We start from the raw sequence: 15,494 nt of genomic DNA, 5'->3' as shown, positions 1-15,494 counted from the left end.
GCATTTTAAAAACTGTAATAATTTTGAGAGGATAAAAAACATAAAAAAGTTATTATTTAATAGGCACCACCAAGCTGACAGACATCAAAATAATCAATGCATATTTAAGTATGTAAAGAATAGTATTGTGTGTTTACAGCTTTGTGAAATGAACTCAACTCTGACCGTCAAAGTCAGAAACTCTTACACTTTCATAAGTTCCTGGCATGCCTGTAGATGTCAGATAACATTCCAATATATATGATATCAGTGAATGTTAGAAACAGAAAGGCATATTGAGGCTGCCTATTTTCTAATTATGTATTTGCAAATTTGTAATTCGCTTCAATCATTATTTTAAAAGTAAAGCATATTTGTATCTTAAAGCCAATTACTGATGATTTTTAGAAGTATTTTTAGTAATCTTTAATAAACACTTAACTTTCAAAGATTGTCATCTATATGCATAAATTGATTTATGCTAGTTATAATCCAGAAACAGTTATCAATTAAGAGACTATCCAAAACACATCCTTATAATTAAGTGCATTTTGTTTAAGTATTATGCTAACAAAATATTTTCCCCAATATCTCAAATTTTAAAGCCACTCTTTTAGAAACTAAATTTGTATATGTATCTTTCAGGAAAGTATTTTACAAATCATACATTTAATCAAGGTTGTTCGAATAAAATATTTGCCATTGCAGAGAGCCTAATTTTCTTCACAATAATCTTCTGACATTAAAATTCAAAAGATTAAATGAAGCATTTTCATCTTTTGAATGCAGTTTTAGAACGTCCTTGTTTTAATAGTCTCTGCTTGATAAACAAAAAATGCTTTGTTTGGTTCTCTAAGTTGAACTGACACACTGAACAGAAAGGTTGATTGAATAGTAATTAAACATTCTGATGTGATTTGCTGGGTGTTTCACTACAATAGAACTGGCTTTGGTGGTAGACATTGATTTTATTTAAATCCTCTTATTTCTTTTAAACTAGTGAGAAGAGTCTGTGCTATTTAAAACGTATTTCTGAGCTCCAGAGTATTGGCAATCATCTTTATATAAGCTTTAACTCTAAAGATATTATGATTGTGAAGAATTGCAAACCTCCTTTCCTAAGAGAGGCAGTGTGACCTGGTTAGAGGAGGGTTCTGCAGCTAGAAGACCAACACCCAATTTCTATACTTAAAAAAGTAAAATGAGTAGGAAGACTTAACTCCCCAGAATGATAAAAGGAATGTTAGCATTATTGTAGTAGATAGGATTGCTCAGTAATTTGGTACAAAAAAAACATTATGTAAATATTATTGAATATTATGATTTCACCTAAGCTGTATTTTTAATTGACACATCAGTGTTGGAAATTAAAATATTCCTTTCCTATTCTTGAAAGTCTGTTAACTATAAACATAAAGCTTTTTTGTGGAGCTATATTTATTTTTTACAAATTGAAGATCTGAGAAACACAACCACAGATTGTCACAAAATTGTCTGTGTATAGTCACTAAGTTCTTGAGATGTAGGAGCCTTGAACTGGACAAGACAACTCTAAGGATGTTATAAGTTGAGTGGAAAGAGATGGTGTGGTAAGGCCAGAGAAGTGGAAGTATAAATATAAAGGGCCCTGCTGCTCCTCCCCTGTAGAGAGCAGTTATGTGGAAGGAAGGAAGGAAGGAAGGAAGGAAGGAAGGAAGGAAGGAAGGAAGGAAGGAAGGAAGGAAGGAAGGAAGGAAGGAAGGAAGGAAGGAAAGAATGAGGGGGTGCAGAGTGAACAAAGAAAGGAGAACAGAAGGCAAGGAGGAAAGAGGGAAGGGACACCCTGCCTCCGTGGTGAAGGAGTCCCATAATTTAAATTAAAGAGAGTAATAAATGTAGGGTAAACAGACACTTTAACTAAAATACTGTACATATTTCACAAGATTATTTTCTGCTTAAAAAAAAAAATACTGAAGGACTATGTGCCTGAAAACGCAAACCTAGCTAGTTTCTGTGCCTGCAGATATGTGATCATCTAGCAGTGACTGCGTAAGTCACGCCGCTTCTTTTCACATCTTGCTTCCAGGTAACATTTGCCCCTCATAGACTCCACTGATTTCCATGTCTATATTTTTGTCCCCTCTGCATTTATCAGCAGCTCTAATTCTGTCTCTAGTTAATTTTCCCTAAGGTAAATTTCTTCTGTCTTCCACTTACCTCTATCCTCTGCATTTCCAAAAGATTTTGCTTCCATCAACATCTATGTATACCTTCCAATTCCTTCAGACTCATGATTCGCCTCCAAATTTATATTTCTACACACAGAATTATTTAATTCTTTAACTGTTCATATTTCATGCTTGTCCAATATTAACTCACAGTGGTCATCCATCCTCCCTGTTGATTATCCACTCAATCTCCGTCCGTACATCACTTTATGGCGTCTTTACACGAACCGCAGTCTGCTAACCCTTTGCTCACTGAGGCTCTACATGCTTTGAGTCATTTTCCTTTCTTTACATTCCATTACCACTACAACATAAACTACAAACATTTGTCAATGTACATTAACACCCGTGGACCACCGTCTCTTCTTGACCATTTCTATAGAGTGCTATGTCAGCTAAGGATACCACAATGCGCAGCAATAGGTTTATAAGGAGACTGCACATGTTTATCCGAAATGTTTCCTCCTTTCTAGATACTGTTCCTGATCAGTTTTAGTGTAGAATAATTCCTGTGCTATCACAGCCACGTGTAAGAAAAGTCTTCAATCATGCCTAAAGTCTTCATTAAGAAGGAAAAAAAAAAAAGTGGTCTCTAGGCATACAATTCAAGATTGTTTGTATTGTGTTCCAAAATAGCATTCCAGAATTAATGCTGTCCATTCTACCTTGCAAACTGTGATCTAACACATATTGGGTTACTGACTCCTTAAAAATAAAAACCTTATTTGAAAAAAAAATCTTTCTATTTATTCTTATCAATTCTTTTTCTCTCATGTAACTTATCCTGTAATTTCCATAGCACTTCACAGCTGTTCATATCCAATTCTCGTCTTCAAGTTCCACTGCATAGGTATAGCTTTTCTGATTCTCTGTCTTCCTTGGGGGATTATGATGATAGAGACTGGTGGATCACTCTCCTTTTCTATCTCCATCCCTGAAAAAGTTTTGAGTAATGCCACCTAACTGAATGCCACCTACCTTCCTTGCTATGCACCTGCTTTGAGTTTGGAAAATGGGCTGAATATATCTTAATATTTAGTTTTAAGAATTTTTGTCATGAACTGTGTTTTCCTCCTTGCATTAGGAAAGGTGATGAGTAGAAAAAAAAGTATTATAGGTTCCATGATGAGGATAACAGAGCCTCCGTGTCAGGCTTTTACTGAATAAGAAAGCATTCCTGTCTCTTTAGAGTCTCTGTTTGGGCTATATCCATTAGAGAGGTTTACAAACAACTATTTTTTTCTCTTTTCCATATCTGTGGCATTAAGAACATTAGTACACACTTAACATTATTTAATTCTTTCAATATAAACCAATGCACACGTCTCCTTTGCTATTACACTGTAAAGTAATGCATGCCATGCCTTGCTGATTTAACTTTGTGTGTTTGAAATTTGTTTTGTTGTTGTTGTTGTTGTTTTGTTTTTGTTTTTTTTTTTGTTTTTTGTTTTTTGTTTTTCCAGGCTGGCCTCAAACTCAGAGAGATCTGCCTGCCTCTGCCTCCCAAGTGCTAGGATTAAAGGCATGCGCCACCACTGCCCAGCCTGAAATTTCTAAAACACGTTTTTAAACATAGCAGGCATTTAAAATAATTTCAATAACTCTAGTGTTCCTCTTAGTTTATTTTTTATTCGTGTTTGGCCAAACATCTCACCTGTGGACAGTCATGCTTATCTATACCTATTTTCTCCTCAACCCTGAGCACCTGTCTCTAAAATCTTAGTGATCATGTTTTCCCTCAACCCAATTTCAACTAGTTTAACCTCTAACAACACTATTATTAACACTGTCACCTCTTTTAATAACTGGATGTTTCTTTCTTTACATTGCTCATGGTTTGGCCACAGCTCGCATATCCCCATTTCATTTTTAATCAATGATTACTCTCATGGCTTTTAAACAATATGCTAGTGATTTCAAAATTCTCAGCTTGAAGCCACAGGTTCTCCCTGAGTGTATTCTATTTCTATGAATCATTGCCTAGATGGCTACCATTACTTCATACTGAAAGTGTTTAAAACGAACCCAATGACTTCTAGAACACTAGTTCTCTTTTCTAATTTCTTCCAATTTAAACAGATAACCATTTTTCTGAGTTCTTAAGTTTATTCCCATTTTCTTTTGCTCTCTTTCCTTCTTAAACATAAGCTACACTAGAGGCATATTCATGTTTTGTGAACTGCTTCTGTGGTAGATTACATCAGCTTCCCTTACACTTTGATCTTATTCTCAAATCAGGTGACTTCTGTCATTTCTTAGGTTGTACATGTTGAACATTTTATTTGTAAAATGATTCTTACACTAAATTATGAATCATTCCCCTTCTCCCTTTAAAAATAAACCAGTTTCTACTATCCACTGAGTAATTAGAAGAATACTTTTTATCATTTCCTTAATCTTTAAATTCAACATTAACTTAAGAACTTTATTATATTAAAAGGGAAATTATATTTCACTTAATGGAGAGTACAAAATTGTTTTATAATATTACATATTAGTTTGAGCAAAGTTTCTTACCACCACACATTTAAATACCTTTCCCCAACAGTAACTTTAAGCTGAAATGACTACCCTATTTTATAATTTTAATTCATATTAGTTACTTCATCATTATCATTACCAAATAATAGATAAAAACCTTCAACTGAATTATGATATAACCAAATCCAATGAAAATCTTAAAGATTTGATTGTGGTCACTGTGCTGTTCTGAGTTTTTATTCAGCCTCACTCTGCTTAATTACTGGGATTATGTTTTTTCTTTTGTGATCCTATAATTAAACTGAGGATTTGAGAACAACTGATCTTACACTATGTTTCAACTGAGATTCCAAGTAAGTAAAAAAAAAAAAAGCCTCCAAATCTGGTATTTAAATTTTCTATTCATATTTCTATTGTTTGTAAATACAGTCTTACTTTGGGATGATGATAATTATTGAGTAAGGATTTGTTTACTTTTTAAAAAAAATCTCAAGAATTTCTTGAAAGAAAATAAGATTAATAAAACATTGTATCACCCATTATTGTTATACTTGAGGTAATAACATTATTTTTTAGGGAAGAAAACTAACTATGTTTCTAATGAACTTGACAGGGTTGTGAATCATAAAAAGAATATTCATGCTAGAATATTTTTAAATAATCAGATGGCTGTTGATGCACCCTTTTTTGATGATACTTTTGTCTTTTGAAGTCATTATACACTATGACAGATGTTTATGGTGACTGGATGCCATGTCTTCAGCTGCACTTTTGTTTATAGTTTATTTATTTTTAAAGGTCACTGCTACTCAGTTAAGCCATGTCCTTTTCCAACACAGATGGTTCAACCATGTTTGTGCCAACAAGACCATCATGGACCCCTGATGGTTTTATCACTTAGCATTTACTTAAGAGGCAAAGCAGCGGAGAGAATTTCATAGAGGTTCTACCTCGGCAAGCAGCCACAAAGAAAGTACTATTTCTCTACAAAAAAACCTAGTGGACTAGAGGCACAGGAGCACCTTTAGTTATAGGGAAGCAAGCTATCATTAAGCTTAGGGACATATGAAGTGTCACAGTGGACAGAAAAGCAGATTGAAATCCATAAAAGAAGGAAAATGGTTTCCCAAGTCATAGAAAAATCCGACCACATCTTTGATTAGCCCTATTCAAACTATGCTGTTTTAATGATCTCCCAGGAAGGAACAGATGTAAAATGAGAGTTTTTCCACCCACTGAAAAGAAAGCATGCCTTCCACCTAAAGTCATAGTTTTAACACAAGGCATGTTAAATTAGGATGGCTCCAGACTAGTTAAATTTAAATAATGAGCTCTAAAAAATGAGAAATGATTGCCGCTTTATGTTGCATCACCCATGCCAATTATAAGCCACTGAGTTGTGTGAGCTCATCTGAATGGCTACACATAATCTAAGAATGCTATTATCATTAGTATACAGAAGGAGTGTCAATAGATTCTGGTCCCCAAGAATGCACAGAAGGCTGGCGCCAGGTACCTCAAAAGGAATCCATTTCAGCCAGCATGACAGTCTTTATCATTCCCCCAAAGGAAAACAAAAGCAAATTCTTATGGTCGAATTAAGACTCCATTAATGGAGGAATATTTTTTCTAGTTTTCCAACCATCTTCAAAATGTGGACCTTTTCCATTTTCAGTTACAACAGAAGACACCTTTTAGTGCATTTGCATCCTGTATTTTGTGGAGCCAAATCTTCCACAAATTAATAATTTTGATAACATCTAATATGTTATCAGTACACACAAAAATTCCCAAACATTTGTGAAAATACTGTGTTTAAATTAGTAAGTATATTAGATGACATCCAATTTCTTTTAAAAAATCCTAAAACAAATGTTTATTTTTCATTTACTGTCATAAGTGACCTAATAATGCAAATGTTCAAATCTTAAAATTAAATAATTATGCATACATTTAAAATATTTAATTTTGATATTGATTTATTTAGTGTACGTGCGTGTGTGTGTGTGTGTGTGTGTGTGTGTGTATGGACACAAGTGTGCCATATCATTTGTATGAAAGTTGGAGGAGAATATACGAGAGTACTTTTCCTCCACTACCATGTGACACCCAGGGATCAAACTCAGGTTTGGTAGAGAATGCCTTTGTCCACTAGGGTAGCTCCCTGGCCATGAATTCTTTAGGGGATATTAATTTTCATCTGAACACTAAAATTATTTTAGTAGTATTTTGTTCTCTATTTTATTATTTTTTTCTGAATTATAACAATGTTGCACATGAGATTGAGTATTTGTTCTTTATATGCTCAGTAAAAGTCATCTTTTGAATTCATTAAGAATTGGTAAAGTATTAAATGTTAGGGAATCATCATATCTTCAGTGAGAAAATAAAGCATATTAAAGGAATTAACAAATTTTTAAACTAAAAAATAATCTTTAGGGTAGGCTGGTGATTTGGCAAAATCTTTTGTAAATAACTTCCCACAAAAAAAGAAAATATGAATTAATATTAAATGTTTTGTTTCTGCTATAGCAAATTATCAATAATAACATCAAACATTTCTAGGGAAAGCACCATATCAAATATATATCTGCCAAAATTGCTGGTATACAGGCCACAGCTCAGCCACATGAGCCACTGGTACATAGGCCACAGCTCAGCCACATGAGCCGCTGGTGCCCATGCTACAGCACAGCCACATGAGCCGCTGGTGCCCATGCCACAGCACAGCCACATGAGCCGCTGGTATACAGGCCACAGCTCAGCCACATGAGCCGCTGGTGCCCATGCCACAGCACAGCCACATGAGCCGCTGATATACAGGCCACAGCACAGCCACATGAGCCGCTGGTGCCCATGCCACAGCACAGCCACATGAGCCGCTGGTATACAGGCCACAGCACAGCCACATGAGCCGCTGGTATACAGGCCACAGCACAGCCACATGAGCCGCTGGTACACAGGCCACAGCACAGCCACATGAGCCGCTGGTACACAGGCCACAAGCATAGTCAATCACATGAGCTGCTGGTACACACACCCAAAACACCATCACATGAGCCTCTGTGAAAATACCCATGCCTCCCTCAGGTTAAGTCTTTACAGTTAACTTTTATTACTTTACTATTGGATTAAAAACAATAGAGCCAATTTTCTGGAATAGTGGTTGCTACATTTTAAACAAAATAATTGATTTTCTTTAGCAAACTGTTACACTAAAACTGATTCTGCATAATTGCTTCATGGATATAAACAGCTTTTATGTAGCAAGTGTTATTTTATATGTATGTTTTGCTGTTTCTTTTATATTTTCTTCTTTTATTGATTTCCTTAATTCTGAACACTTACTAGCCATAAAATTTATATTATATTCAACTTTTAGTTAATAGTTTATATAATTTATATGTTCTTAAATAATTTAATTTTCAGAAATAAGGATGGTCAGTATTTGAGATCAGCTGAAATTACCTATCCAAAATTCTTATTATATGAAAAATACCTCAAATGCATTCAGTTGTAATAGGAACTAAATTTGTATGCATTAATTGTGTATGAAGTTGAATATGAGATGCAGAAGCCTATATAGAATTTTTAACTTGTCTATATCTAAGGCAATCTAAGAATTTTCTTCTTTGCTGGGCAACACGCACACAGCTTTCAGTTCAATTCCTAGCACCGAAAAAGAAGTTTCTGAGAAAAATAATTCCCTAGCTACGATTTACTGCAAGTGCTTTCCAAATCATTAATGAGCAGAGTATTAGTTAAGGCTATTCTATGTCTTCTATACTAAGATGCAGAAGGTTTCATTATGGAAAAAATGATATGACGAGGTTGAAGATGAAGTTAGATTATGATTAAGAAAGAGTGACAGGAAAAAATTAAGAAACATTATGTAATCTAGGAAATAATAACACACCAATTTATAAAGTAGATAATTTTCCATGAAATAAACACAAGTTAATGTAACTATATTTTATCCAATAAAATAGACCTCAAAGCATAAAAATTAACTGTTATTTATACACCCATTATACTATTTGCAAGAACAAATAGACACTATTTTAACATATTAGCTCTATATTAAAATATCCCTGTTACAAGTAAGGTGTCTTAATTCCCACTCAGAACTCAACTTCCACACTTTAAGTACTGTTAAGTTTTCATGCAGTCATTATAACTCATGGCATTGTGTACCTGACCCTTTTTCTCTTTTTCAGTGCAGATGTTTATTGATTTGGGATTAAATAGAACGTAATGCTAAAAATAACCTGTACTTTAGTTTTTTTAAAAGTTCTACCTTACTGTGAGATATCTCAACTTTAATGACCTTCCAGACCTCACACCCAGGCTTCCCATAATAAGCTTATTGCTATTTCTAGAATAAACAATGGTTCTCTGCGTAGAAAATAAGTTTTACAGTTAATCCAAACATCTTCCAACAGTTCAAGTTTGAATTCTCAATCACTTGTCTACCTTCGTCATTATTTTGTATTCAGTCAGTCACCAAACTTTCCCACGTTTGTTCTTCAGAGTAACTTGGGGTTTTTTTTTTTTTTTGGTCTTATTTCATAATTCATTTATTTCTGCAATTTTATTTTGGGCATTGGACATCTTCTACTCAAATTACTTTTGAGTCCCTTATGTTCTACTCTACATATGGATATTAGGAAAATGTTCCCATACTCTATTATTCTTTCATTATTTAATTAAAAACCTACAGAAAATAAGTTTTATCTTTTAAGTCTATAACCTTTTCATAAATTTCAAGGCTGTAAAAGCTGTCATGGTTGTGATTATTAATTCTATGACTTCTCCAAGCAAACTGGTAAATAACTCATAATTTACAATCATACTAACCAGTTACATGATATTCATAATAACACCTCCATACTTTGGTTGATTTTTCTTCCTTCCAACTGAAATGTTTTTGTATTACAGTCAATTAATTAATATCCTGTTTACACTTTAAGGATATTTATCTATTGGATGATTAGCCCTTTAACTGGAAAAATATGCTATGTTTATATCAGACTCCACCATTTGAAATGCTCTTTCTATTATTGTATATTTAATAGCATTTTCTTATTTGCTAATGACTAATTTACATATTTTGATAATAGACCCTTTAAAGGAAAGGGGTATGCTTACCAGTGTAATTTTGTATCTCTTACAACATTAGAGTAATACTGGAAATGATTAAATGTTTAATAAATAATGCTACGTTATTTAGTCTCTATATACTAAAAAATAATATCCTATACCACTTCATTCAGTGTTACTTAGAGGATGTGGCACATCCAAACACGGAAAACTCAGAGCAGAGTTGCATTCTTAGTAAATAATTACAAGAGTGCTTCCCAATAAACAATACAGGAAGTTTCTTAGGTATAATATGGAAATATGGGCCATATCAAATGATGAAATTATTTATCTGTTCTTGTTTAATTTTTCTAAGCAATTGCAAAAATTGGTACAATTAGGTATTTGATATTCAAAACTTTAAATTCTCTGCCTGTCTATCTGTGATCTTTTTCCAAGGTAGAGTATTTTCTTCAAGTATTGAGAGCATAAATCGTATTGTCTTACATTCACAGATAATAAAATACGTTGAGTATCATACCATTTTTCTATTGTATCCAGTTAAATTTTTTTTCTCTAAACAATAAATCAAATGCCTGGACTACCAATATGCTGAAGTGACTGGTGAAATCAGTTAGAATTTCCACCACAAGATGTATTTTCAATGTATAGGAGAGAAAAATATTAACCTTAGACATGTACTTGATCCTGGACTCACTGTAAACAACATAAAATAACTAGGGGACCACAAAATATTTTCTAACAGCACAAGAAAAACAAAAATTTCTGAAAGTAGTGGCAGTGGTTCAGAAGGAGTAAGAAACAACCAATCTCTTCAGGAGACTGCGGAGTGTGGACAGTAATACCCACCCATTAGCAGAATCTTGGCTAAGAATGAAAGCACAGCTGCTGTGCATAGAGAGAGGAGAGTCTAAGCCATTATTCTGTTCTTTCAGCCACAGCTCTCCCACCGCTGGTAATCATTGTTGATAACATAATCCTTGAGCATGAAGGGAAGCAGAGCATGTAAACACTGAGGGCTCACAGGAATGTAGGACTGACTGGGAATCCTTTTCACACTCAGGAATGTTAAGTACTGGGAGCAGAAAAGGCTGTTTAAAAGGTGCATTGTATTTTCCCTGTTCTGAAAATAATAATAAAAGAATTCTGCTCTTTCTCCGATAACACAGCAGAAGGTTACCTCTGCCTGGCATTTTCCAGTTCAATGTGCTTCTAAGTGCCTATAAAATTCAACTCGATGCCTAAAGAAAACTGCAGCTAACAGTTGTCCTGAGAATGGATCCCAAAGTCTTGTCTATGGGGCTGCAGCTCTTTGTCTCTGTCTCTCTGTCTCTCTGTCTGTCTGTCTCGGCCTGTCTGTCTCTCTTTGTCTCCTTCGCAAAAAATATTGAATTTAGTATTTTATAAAACTTGCATGTATTTATTGAGACAAACTTCTTAATTATATTAATTAATACAATAACGAAATACGCTGTAAATTATTATTTTTTGCAAATATTTTAGGATTTGCTCTGATACAGTTTATTTATCTACATACTTGCAAGTAAGCGTTTGGGGTAGAAATTGGGTGCAAATTAGCATATGCAGCATATTTATACATTAGGCTGTAATCACACATCTTGTGTTCTCGAATATAGATAAGAAACTGCTAATAATACACAATAAATGTGTCTCTTAATCTGTGAAAATAATAAAGGCAATATTTACATGACTTTTAAGTACTCAGATTCTATAATAATATATTAAAAAGTTTTAGAATATGGGCTTGAGAATTATTAAATAAATTATTTTAAACATAGTATTATTTATGGGTTTATGAGCTTTCAAATTGTAAAAATTTCCAATTATAGTCAATATGATTTTTATCAGTGTTTCTTTATATTAAGTTTTGTGATTGTGAATATTTTATTAATATTTCTTGCAAGAAATAATAGTTTTTTCTTTGTAAATGAAAAATCATGCGCTTTCACAGCAACACTTCCAGTTGTGTGTGTGTAAACTCTATGTTCACCTGCACATGCAGTTATTTTCTATACCTGAGTGCATGTACACACGTATAAACACATTACTACTATCTGTATTTCTAAAAGTCAGTGGAGGTGCACTATACATTTCGACAAGAGTGTTTTTCTTATTTTTTCATTCATGTTAAAAAAGGCTTTACTTCTCCCCAGCCAGTAAAACAGGAACCATGCTCATGAAATCAGGCCAAAGAGGCCATCTGTGGCTGTTCATTTCTCTATTATCAGTCCTTTAATTTCTCAAAATATTTTCTGCAATAGATTGACTATCTGTTTCATAAAACAACTAGACTGCTTCAACATGTTCTAACAGATTTGTTTCCTGAATTACGAAAGATCTTATAAAAAAAAAAAAAAAAAACACCTATCTTCTGCCTTTAAAGAAATCTTCCCTACAAATCTCTTAGTATATTTTAAGGAATTCAAATTAACCCTTCCTGTACTTCTTTACAGAAATTTCTGAAACATTATATTAATAATTGTATTTACAGTGAGCTTTTCTATAGTTTATGATATTTAAATAGAGTTTTCAAAAACATTTACCATAGAAATTCCTTCTACACTGGTGTAGTAGCCGTGCACATGGATTCTAATAAATGGCTTTTCTTACATATTGTGGAATTCCTGGTAATTATTTAACAAAATGTTGATGAGGCTGTTTTTACTACAACTTTTCATAACTGCTATTCCTGTGTCAAGCAAGAGGTCTGTGCTAGGGCTGTTCTGCCCTGACGACATAAGCCCAGAAAAGTGTTTCCCCTGTGAGCCTCAGTTTCACATGTGTACAGTCAGTTACATGACATAAAATCTCTATTTAAAAAATTGCAAAGGCTTTTATATGTGTGTCTGACATTCTTTTTTTAGTTAATTAATTAATTTATTTTATATTCCAACAGCCTCCTCTCCCTCTTCTCCTCCTACCCCCTCCTCCCTCTCTCCCCACCCTCCATCCCAATCCTCCTCTCCTCTGTATTTGCTCAGAAAGGTGCAGGACCCCCATGGGCATGAGCAAAGCATGTCATAGTCATATCAAGCTGCTGTATGACCAAACACCTCCTTCTGTGTTCAGTCTGGGCAAGGCAATCCAGCTTGAGGAATAGGTTCCCAAGGCCAGTCAAAGCACCAGGGACAGCCCTGCTCCCACCGCCAGGAGTCCCACAATCAGACCAAGCTACACAACCGTCTCATATGCAGAGGGACCGTCTTCTTAGCTACGGTATCTCTGCTTCTTCATTTATGTCGCAGTCCATACTTTATCTCTTATTGTCTTTTTAGAGAATTACTTTCATAGGATCGAACACACTCACCCTGTGAACACTATACTCTGTTAATTAACTACCTTGAATTCAATAAATGAATACATATTATTTTACAAAAATATTTACTAGTTTTCCTTAATCTTATTATTTATGTTTCTCTTTGCCTTCTGCTGACTCTTTCTGTGGTAACATGGACTTATAATTCCTGAATTTTTTCAATTAATAATATTTTTGGTAACAATTATTTTTTTTTTTTTGGTTTTTCGAGACAGGGTTTCTCTGTGTACTTTTGATGCCTGTCCTGAATCTCGCTCTGTACATGAGGCTGGCGTTGAAATCACAGAGATCCACCTGGCTTTGCTTCCCGAGTGCTAGGATTAAAGGCGTACGCCACCGCCACCCAGCAGGTAACAACAATAGTAATATTAATCATAATTTTATCTAGAAACAGGTAAATTAATGGAATAGTTTTATTTTATTTATAGTAATTTAGACAAGTGCATTATCATAACTACCAGGATCTAGGAAAGATAATAAATAGCAAATTTTATAAACAGGTTTGTAAAAGTGCACATAAGATCACAGAAAATTGCTTATTCAATGTAGCATTTCTTCATATGTTATTTCTGGACAATGTAAGACAATACAAAATTTTGAAACTGTCAGATTTCTAAACAGATATATACCAAATAGCAGTCAAAAAAATGAAGCACTAAGAAAAATGGTCAAAGTGTGGGTAGCAGGATAACAGAAATTTAGAAACCGTGCTTCATATTGGTCTCAGAGTGAGAAAACAAAGGAATTCAAATGGCCTTGACTATCATGTTTTATCTATTTAGTGGTCTGAAAATGGACCACATGTCAGGTATGCTACAGTCCTTCCTGTAGTTTGAGACTCTGGGCTATAATCTTACTTCTTACTGTAGAAGGCAAGTCCCTGCTGGCTAACTCTTGTTTCGTGTGCCGTGTTGTCATTAGTCTAGCTTCAGTCCTGTGATTTCATGACTTCAGTTGGGTTGTTAGATTTCTTAGAACTTGTTTTTATATATTTATATAAATATATGTATTTAACATTATTAATTATATATTTAACACTGTTCATTAGTCAAGAATCTAGAAACTCAGAGTATATTGTTTTAGAAGTAATAAATGACTTGTTTTGACATATAAGTAAGTTTTCCTAAATGTCACACTGCATTTAGATCTTATTTACAGACCATGCTTGTCATTCTACTGATCCTGATTTTCTGCTTGAAGGTTTTGCAAAAGTTTAAGTCTTTGTATTATTAAACAACATAGCCATATTTCAAAAATGTGGTTGAATATTATGTTACTGATTTATGCCCCTTAGTATATTATCTATTTGCTGATATTCATTTTCTCATTGTTTTTTAGAATCATACTTAGCACTCTCATCAACTTCTTAGTCCATAAATGGAGTCATTACATTTGCAATTATTTTGACTGGTCATAGAAATCTTAGATTTATGGAAAAAATTCTTGTATGGAAATATTAGGAAAAGTTTGAATAAATTAACTGATTTCTCTATTTTATGACATTAAGTTGTCAATCGTGAATCTCAGGAGAATGAACACATAGAATGTCTGACCTTAATCGGCCACAGAGTCATAGGAAATTATTTGACATCTACTGTTTGTAAAAGTTGTTCTGTTATATGTCATAATGCATTAATAAGTAGAAATGGTACTAAGTTTAGCAATTTTTTTCTTCATGACTTAAAAAAAGTTGGAAAATATTGCTGTCTCAGAATATTCCATATTATACTGGTGATTTTTATAGCATTATTTAAGATATTAGAGTGAAACTTACTTGAAACAAACTTGATAAATTCCCATCTAAGCATATAACCTTTAATTTATGCTATAATCTTGGGACTTGGGAGTTTGATGCAGGAAGATTTCTATAAGTTTGAGGAAAGACTGTGCTACAGGTAAATTCACAGCCAGACTGGGCAACTGTATAAAAACTACTTTGCTGTTCAGTAAACCCCTGTGGCAGTCACTGCCAAAAACATACCCCATGGTATTATCAGTTTTCTGACCCACAAAAATCTTGAGGTCACAATATGCCCTAGATAATTCTAGATGCTAAATAATTCTAGATGTTAAGACATAAATAAAGGATTTCTTCCAAATTAAAAAATAAAACATAACAAAACAATAGCTTGGGCTCAAAAGATTGCTCAGTGGTTGAGAGCACTGGATGCTCTAACAGAGGACACTGGTTTGAATTCATTATCCACAAGGTGGTTCACAGCCCTCTGTAACCCCACATCTAATACCCTATTCTGTCTTCTGTGACGTGATTTTTTTGTTCCCTTTTTAGGTGTGGGATGTGGATGATATCTGGTATTCCAGTAGACATCTTGTAAATAGGAAGCTGAAACCCTCCCTGTAAGAATAGTGCTGCCAGTAACACATCCCAG

General features: G+C 33.9%; 1 protein-coding gene across 3 annotated transcripts in view; it reads right to left on the bottom strand.

Annotated features, from left to right (window-relative positions):
- Grik2 (glutamate ionotropic receptor kainate type subunit 2) overlaps nt 1-15,494 on the bottom strand; it is a 631,292-nt gene that overhangs the window by 120,980 nt on the left and 494,818 nt on the right. The window lies entirely within an intron of this gene.

The sequence above is a fragment of the Peromyscus eremicus genome, chromosome 8b (assembly GCF_949786415.1).
Source record: "Peromyscus eremicus chromosome 8b, PerEre_H2_v1, whole genome shotgun sequence".
NCBI classification, from domain to species: domain Eukaryota; kingdom Metazoa; phylum Chordata; class Mammalia; order Rodentia; family Cricetidae; genus Peromyscus; species Peromyscus eremicus.
The sequence above is the reverse complement of the archived record's forward strand: the minus strand, read 5'-3'. Positions and strand labels throughout refer to the sequence as shown.